At 38.5% G+C, this 7,437-nt stretch overlaps 1 pseudogene; it reads right to left on the reverse strand.

The window, feature by feature from the left end:
• Nucleotides 1-797: 797 nt before the first annotated feature.
• On the reverse strand, nt 798-2,547 carry LOC121010848 (magnesium transporter NIPA2-like; annotated as a pseudogene).
• Between the last annotated feature and the right edge of the window lie 4,890 nt (nt 2,548-7,437).

Here is a 7,437-nt window from a genome sequence, read left to right on the forward strand (position 1 = left end):
GGAACTAATCTTTTGACTTTATTTCCCAGAGTTGTCAGAATATACGAGTGACAATGTAACTCATGAAAATATACTGAAAAGTATAAGAGCTGATGTAAAATGGTAATCAAGGTTCCAGGTATCAAGGAATTAGAGGAAGTGAAGAATGAAATCAGTCAGGCTACTGCCTGAGAGACGCAGGATGCACTGGTTTAGCAAGGTGCCATCAAGGAATAGGAAAACATCAAATGTGTGGTGGTAAGTCATAGCATGAGAAAGATTTCCACTGGGCAACTCTCCACCATTTTTACTTTTGTAAATGAGTTATTCTTCATTTAATAACAGGATTCTCTTAAGCTAACATTTCAAAATTAAAATCATTTGTATAGGTAAGGTAAATCACAGTATAATGATTAGGAAAATTTTCTTCTTTTTAAAATCAAAAACCCTCCAAATGGTCAGGGATTGATGGAGTGGGGATGACAAATGTACATTTCAGACTGTCATCACCAATGAAAAAATAAAACATTTTTATGGACTTAAAACTGTCAATGCACTTAGATTTGGCAAAAGGAAAATTTAAAACACCTCTATATTAATACAAGGCCAATAGAAATTGGCCATGTAATGAGGTCATTTTAGTGAACTACCAACATGTAAATATAAGAAAAATAATTTCTTGGTCAATTTCAGTGAAACTTTAAAAAAGATTGTCTCTAGAGAACATTTGTTGAGAACAATGCTTTTTCAGTCACATTCTGATACTCAAATTCACTTTATAATCCAATTATAGATTCATCTTTTAATTGCACTAATTTTTAAAAAGCTGTGAGATTTCCATTTCTTCAGGAGATATTTTCATCACTGTGTTCTTCAATTCCACAGGTTAAGCTTCCTTCATTATTATTAAGAACTTCATACATGTTAGAGAGATTGCCATTCACTGCTTTTTTGTCTTTCAAAAAGACAAAGGGAGACTACCTAGAATAAAGCTGATATCTTTAGAGGCATGCAACAAGAATATTCCCACAATGATTGTAAAAGTACCATCAAAGTACCATCGACATCATCAATAGGCATATCTTGCCACTTCTTAAAAAGACGAGCTAAACATGGGGCACCGGGGTGGCTCAGTTGGTTAAACGTCTGACTTTGGCTCAGGTCATGATTTTGTGGTTTGTAGGTTTGAGCCCCATGTCAGGTTCTGTGCTGACAGCTCAGAGCCTGAAGCCTGCTTCAGGTTCTGTGTTTCTCTCTATCTCTTCCCCTCCCCCACTCATGAGCGTGTGTGTGCACTCTCTCTGTCTCTTTCTCTCTCAAAAAAAAAAAAAAAAAAAAAGAATAGCTGAACCAGTTCAAACTGAGGTTGTAAAAAATATGTAATATACTGAAGTGAGAATGAAAGTATTGAATATACCCAGGGCCCTGCCCAGGTAATTAATCTGTGTGCTCTCATAGACTATAAGGCTCAGCAGCAGAATCCTGGCCAGATGTCACAACACAGGCTTTCCAGCAAACATCTCTTTGATATCAAGGCTCAGGCCCTTAACACAAGACAACAAAAACACTCTGATTACAGAGCAGATCTCTATGTACACAAGAATGTTTTTCTGTCTATGGCAAGGTCCCACCTCAAAGATTAATATCAATGACACAATGACCACAAGGGTTGCAAAGACTACAAAACCTGGATCTCCCAGCTTATGAGACATTTCGTTTAAAGTCTTGATCTCCTCTTCTCTAGAGCATGAATGACCATAACTGTAGATTCTAGAATACTTAGCAAACAACCAATTTTCCCATGAAAATTATGTCTTTCATTTAGAGTGGGTGTATGAAGAAAGGATGCACTTACTGGGATGCTGAGAGCTCCTAATGAAGTCACAAGGGTGGCTGGTGCAAAAGCATATGCAGCAAAGTTGGCCACCTCACCTGCTCCCATTGATAGCAATCCAGCCCACCACAATGATTCTTTAAGATATGCATGGCCACCTTGACCTGCTCTCTTGGAGCCTTTCCTGGCAACTTGCAGAAGACTTTGTGTTTTTTTTGTTGTTGTTGGGTTTGTTTGTTTGTTTGTTTTTTCAAAATGAAACTCTTGCCAATGAAAATGCTGGAGCTCATAGCCAATCCCAGAACAGTGTAAAAGTTGTATTTTCCATGCCCCTGGATCACTTCATTCGTTACTGAAAAAGTTCTTATGAGTCACAATGATCACAAAACAGAGAAATGACTGGCGCTGGAGGCAGGATTATGCAGTCTTCAAATATGTAAGTTTAATATGGTCTCTCTTATGAAAAAAGGCTTAAAGAGGTTTTAGAGATGACTATTCACTCCCATTTTCTTATAAATATTACTCTTTACTCTCATTTAAAGTTTTAAACCCAGGCAGAGTAGCTCGAGCCCCATTTGGAGGCTGGCCATGAGGCTTCCCCTCCACTATCTGGCCCTGATCACCTCCACTCACATGCCCACACAGGCTGCACAGGCCACCCCCTCTTGAGCTCCCGCAGCCAGTGCCTTCCTTGCCATACAGCAGGAGGTGAGAGCATCTAGGGCTGCAGCCATACGCATCTGGCCTCCTCCATGGGGGCGCACCGAGGGGAGCCTGCCCGAGATGACATGCGACCCCTAACCCCTGTCTCAGGAACCAAGGGCAGTTCTCTATCACTTTCCATCCCAAGAAGTCATCTCAATTCCAGGTGCTGAAGGAAACATCATCACATTAGGAGAAGGGGGTAAAGGCTTTTTTTCTCTTCTGGGGTGTTATTTTAAAACAGTCCCTAAAGATTTATCTTTAATAATTTAGAGGCCCCATGAGAAGAAGACAAACCTTCCATATGAGCTCTGACCTTCTCCTGCCACTCTAAACACAGCTCAGAGGAGTAACATTTTGCCCTTACCAAAAAATAATTCAAATGAGGTTCAAAGAATCCTCCAATACCATAGTCACCAACCTGGCAGTAAAAAAACACACAGGGTTAACTAGGTGGACAACCCTCAAGGCAGTCTAGGAACTCTGTATTCCCAAGCCTGCACCTAAGTGAAGATACAATAAGCAGTTTATCCGGCACCTGTATCTAGATGAGGAAATTAAGGATCAAAGAGGATATGGAACTTATTCAAGGTCAGAAAGCTAGAAGGTAGCAAAGCTGTGATTCACACCCAGGCTTTCTAGTTCCTTAGCTCATGCTCTTAAACCCTCAGCCATTTGTGGACCCAGAGGAAAAAGGATGAGGCAACCAACAATCAGACTGGGTAGGTTTCTGTGGGAAGGCGCATAGAAGTGGGGCTCAGGACATTTCAAGGACAGTGTCCCCAAAATTGAGTATGGGAAGCTTCAGACTAGAGGTAACCATGAATCAAATGCAAGATGGAAAATGGTGGGATGCCTGGGTGGCTCAGTCAGTTGAGTATCTGACTCCTGATTTCGGCTTCATGATTTCATGGTTGTGAGACTGAGTCTAGCATCAGGCTCCACGTGCTGAACATGAAACGTTCTTGGGATTCTTTCTCTCCCTTTTATCTCTGCCCCTCCCCACATCTCTCTCAAAATAAATAAATAAATAATTTTATGGGAAATGGCAAGAACAGGAGATTAGCAGAGAGATTACCTACTCAGATGGACTCAAGTCATACCTGGAGAAATTCTGCTGTTTCTTCTAACAACCCAGTGATCAGCTAACTCCTTTGATTTACTTGGACAATTACAGGCCCTTTGTCTTCTGTCAGAAATAAATGAACAGGGAAAATCAGGCAGAAGAGGAGGGCCTGAGGAAGAGAGAAAAGGGGACCAATGTGAGTCAGAAGAAGCAGATGGGGTAGAAAATGAGGGGAGACATGGGGGTTCAGAGGTCATTCCTTCTACAAACGCCACAACTGTCATTTTTGGCTGAGAAATGCCATATGAGAATCTTTAGAATCCTTACAATGTCAGCATTCACAGGGTCCTTTCCAACCTCTCATCTGATGACAATACTGAGATGATAATGTGAAAGTAAACTGCCCAAGTTTATAAAGCCGGTAAGTGGCAGAGCTGGGACTATAATTCAAGGTTTCAAATTTTTAGTCCTGTACCTTTTATGATGGTAATTAATAAGACCTCCCAAACTTTTTTTAAAAATTTAAATCCAAGTTAGTTAACATATACTGTAGTATTGGTTCCAGGAACAGAATTTAGTGATTCATCACTTACATATAACACCCAGTGCTCATCCCTGCAAGCGCCCTCCTTAATGCCCATCACCCATTTAGCCCATCCCCCCACCCAACACTCCTCCAGCAACCCTCAGTTTTTTCTCTGTATTTAAGAGTCTCTTATGGGCTGTCTCCCTCTCTGTGTTTATCTTATTTTTCCTTCCCTTCTCCTATGTTCATCTATTTTGTTTCTTAATTTCCACGTATGAGTGAAATCACATATTTGTCTTTCTCTGACTTACTCTGCTTAGCATAATACACTCTAGTTCCATCCGTATTGTTGCAAAAAGCAAAATTTCATTCTTTTTGATTGCTGAGTAATATTCCATTGTGTGTGTATACATACATATACACACACCACATCTGATGGATGAATGGATAACTCATCAGTTGATGGACATTTGGGCTCTTTCCATACTTTGGCTATTTTGACATCTGCTATCGACATCTGAGTGCATGTGCCCTTTGAATCAGCAATCCTGTATCCTTTGGAAAAATACCTGGTAGTGCAAATGCTGGGTCATAGGGAGTTCTGTTTTTACTTTTTTGAAGAACCGCCATACTGTTTTCCAGAGTGGCTGTACCAGTTTGCATTCTCACCAGCAGTGCAAAAGGGTCCCCTTTCCCTGCATCCTCCCCAACATCTGTTGTTGCCTGAGTTGTTAATTTTAGCCTTTTTGACAGGTGTGAAGTGGCATCTTATTGTGGTTTTGATTTGTATTTCCCTGATGATAAGTGACATTGAGCATCTTTTCATGTGTCTGTTAGCCATCTAGATGTCTTCTTCTTCTTTTTCTTAATGTTTATTTATTTTTGAGAGATAGAGAGGGGAGGAAGGGCAGAGAGAGAGGGAGACACAGAATCCAGAACGGGCTCCAGGCTCAGAGCTGTCAGCACAGAGCTTGATGCAGGGCTTGAACTCACAAACCCCAAGTTCATGACCTGAGCTGAAGTCAGACGCTTAACCAACTGAGCCACAAGTGCCCCAAGGATGTCTTCCTTAGAAAGGTGTCTATTCATGTCTTTTGACCATTTCTTCACTGAATTGTTTTTTGGGTACTAGTTTGATAACTTCTTTATAGATTTTGGGTACTAACCCTTTATCTGATATATCATTTGCAAATATTTTCTCCCATTCCATAGATTGCCTTTTAGTTTTGCTGACTGTTTCCTTTGCTGTGCAGAAGTCTTTATCTTGATGAGGTCCCAATAGTTATGTTTGCTTTTGTTTCCCTTGCCTCTGGAGACATGTCAAGTAAGAAGCTTGCTGCGGCTGAGGTCAAAGAGGTTGTTGCCTATATTCTCCTCTAGGATTTTGATGGCTTCCTGTTTCACATTTAAGTCTTTCATCCATTTGGAATTTGGTTTTGTGTATGGTGTAAGAAAGTGGTCCAGTTTCATTCTTCTTCATGTCGCAATCCACTTTACCCAACACCATTTGCTGAAGAGACTGTTTTTATTCCATTGCATATTCTTGCCTCCTTTGCCAAAGATTAGTTGGCCATAACTTTGTGGGTCAGTTTCTGGGTTTTCTATTCTGTTCCGTTGATCTATGTGTCTGTTCTTATGCCAGTCTCATACTGTCTGGATGATTACAGCTTTGTAATACAGCTAGAAGTCTGGAATTGTGATGCCTCCAGGTTTATTTTTTTTTTATTATTATTATTATTTTTTTTTCAGGATTGCTTTGGCTATTCAGGGTCTCTTCTGGTCCCATACATACACATTTTAGGATTATTTGTTCTAGCTTTGTGAAGAATGTTGGTGTCATTTTGATAGGAATTGCATTGAATATGTACATTGCTTTGAGTAGTATTGACATTTTAACAATATTTGTTCTTCCAATCCATCACCATGGAATCTTTTTCCATTTTTTGTGTCTTCTTCAATTTCTTTCATAAGCTTTCTATAGTTTTCAGGGTATAGTTCTTTTATCTCTTTGTTAGGTTTATTTCTAGGTATCTTAGATTTTTGGTGCAATTGTAAATGCGATCAATTCCTTGATTTCTCTTTCTGCTGCTTCATTACTGGTGTATAGAAACGTAACCTATCCTTCATTACCCTTTTAATGCCCATAGGATCACTAGTGATGGCCCTTTTTTGATTTCTGATATTAGTAATTTGTATTTTCTTTTTTATTGATTGCCTGTCTAGAGGCTTATCAATTTTATTCATCTTTCCAAATAATCAGCTTGTGGCTTTGTTGATTTTCTCTATTGTTTTCCTGTTCAATTTCATTGATGTCTGCTCTAATTTTTATTATTATTTTTCTTAACTTCTGACTTAATTTGCTCTTATTTCTTTCCAGTTTCCTAGGATAGAAGCTGAGATTCTTGATTTTAGATTTTTCTTCTCTTCTAATATAAATATACATATATATGTGTGTGTGTGTGTGTGTGTGTATATATATATATATATATATATATATATATATATATATATATTCAGTGCTATAAACATCCCTCCAATCACTGCTTTTGCTGCATCAAATCTGATAAATTGTATTTTCATTAGATTAAAATTTCTAACTTTCTCAAGACTTCTACTTTGACCCATATGTTATTCAAAAGTGCATTGCTTAATCTCCAAATAATTTGGAATTTTCCAGTTTCTTTCTGTTGTTGATTTCTAGCTTAATTCTGTTGTGGTCGGAGAACATACTTTGTATGACTTATATTCTTTTAAATTTGTTAAGATGTGTTTTAAGTCTGAAGATATGATCTATCTTGGTGAATGTTCCATGTGAGTTTGAGAAGAATATATATATGTAGCCTTTGTTGGATGAAGTATTCTATAAATGCCAATTAGATTCAACTTACTGATGGTGCTTTTCAGTTCAACTATGTCATTACTGATTCTCTGCTGGCTCCCTCTGTGAATTACTGATAGTGAAACATATTGAAGTGTCTAACAATAATAGATATTTCTATTTCTCCTTTAAGTTTTATGAGTTTTTGCTTCATGAGTTTTGATACTATACTGTCAGGAGCACATACATTCAGATTTGTTCTGTCTTCTTGAAGAATAAGCTTATTATATAATGCCCTTATTTATTACTGGAATTATCTTTGCTCTGAAATCTGCTTTGTCTGAATTCAATATAATGACTTCAGCTTCCTTTTGTTATTTTTTTAAAAGTTTTTTTATTTATTTAAGTAGTCTCTACACCTCATGTGGGGCTCGAACCCACATCAACATCAAGAGTCACATGCTCTCCTGACTGAGCTAGCCAGGTATCCCCTTCAGCTTCTTTTTGATCAG

The sequence above is a fragment of the Herpailurus yagouaroundi genome, unplaced genomic scaffold (assembly GCF_014898765.1).
Source record: "Herpailurus yagouaroundi ecotype Mexico unplaced genomic scaffold, PumYag 192, whole genome shotgun sequence".
In the NCBI taxonomy this organism is placed as follows: Eukaryota; Metazoa; Chordata; class Mammalia; order Carnivora; family Felidae; genus Herpailurus; species Herpailurus yagouaroundi.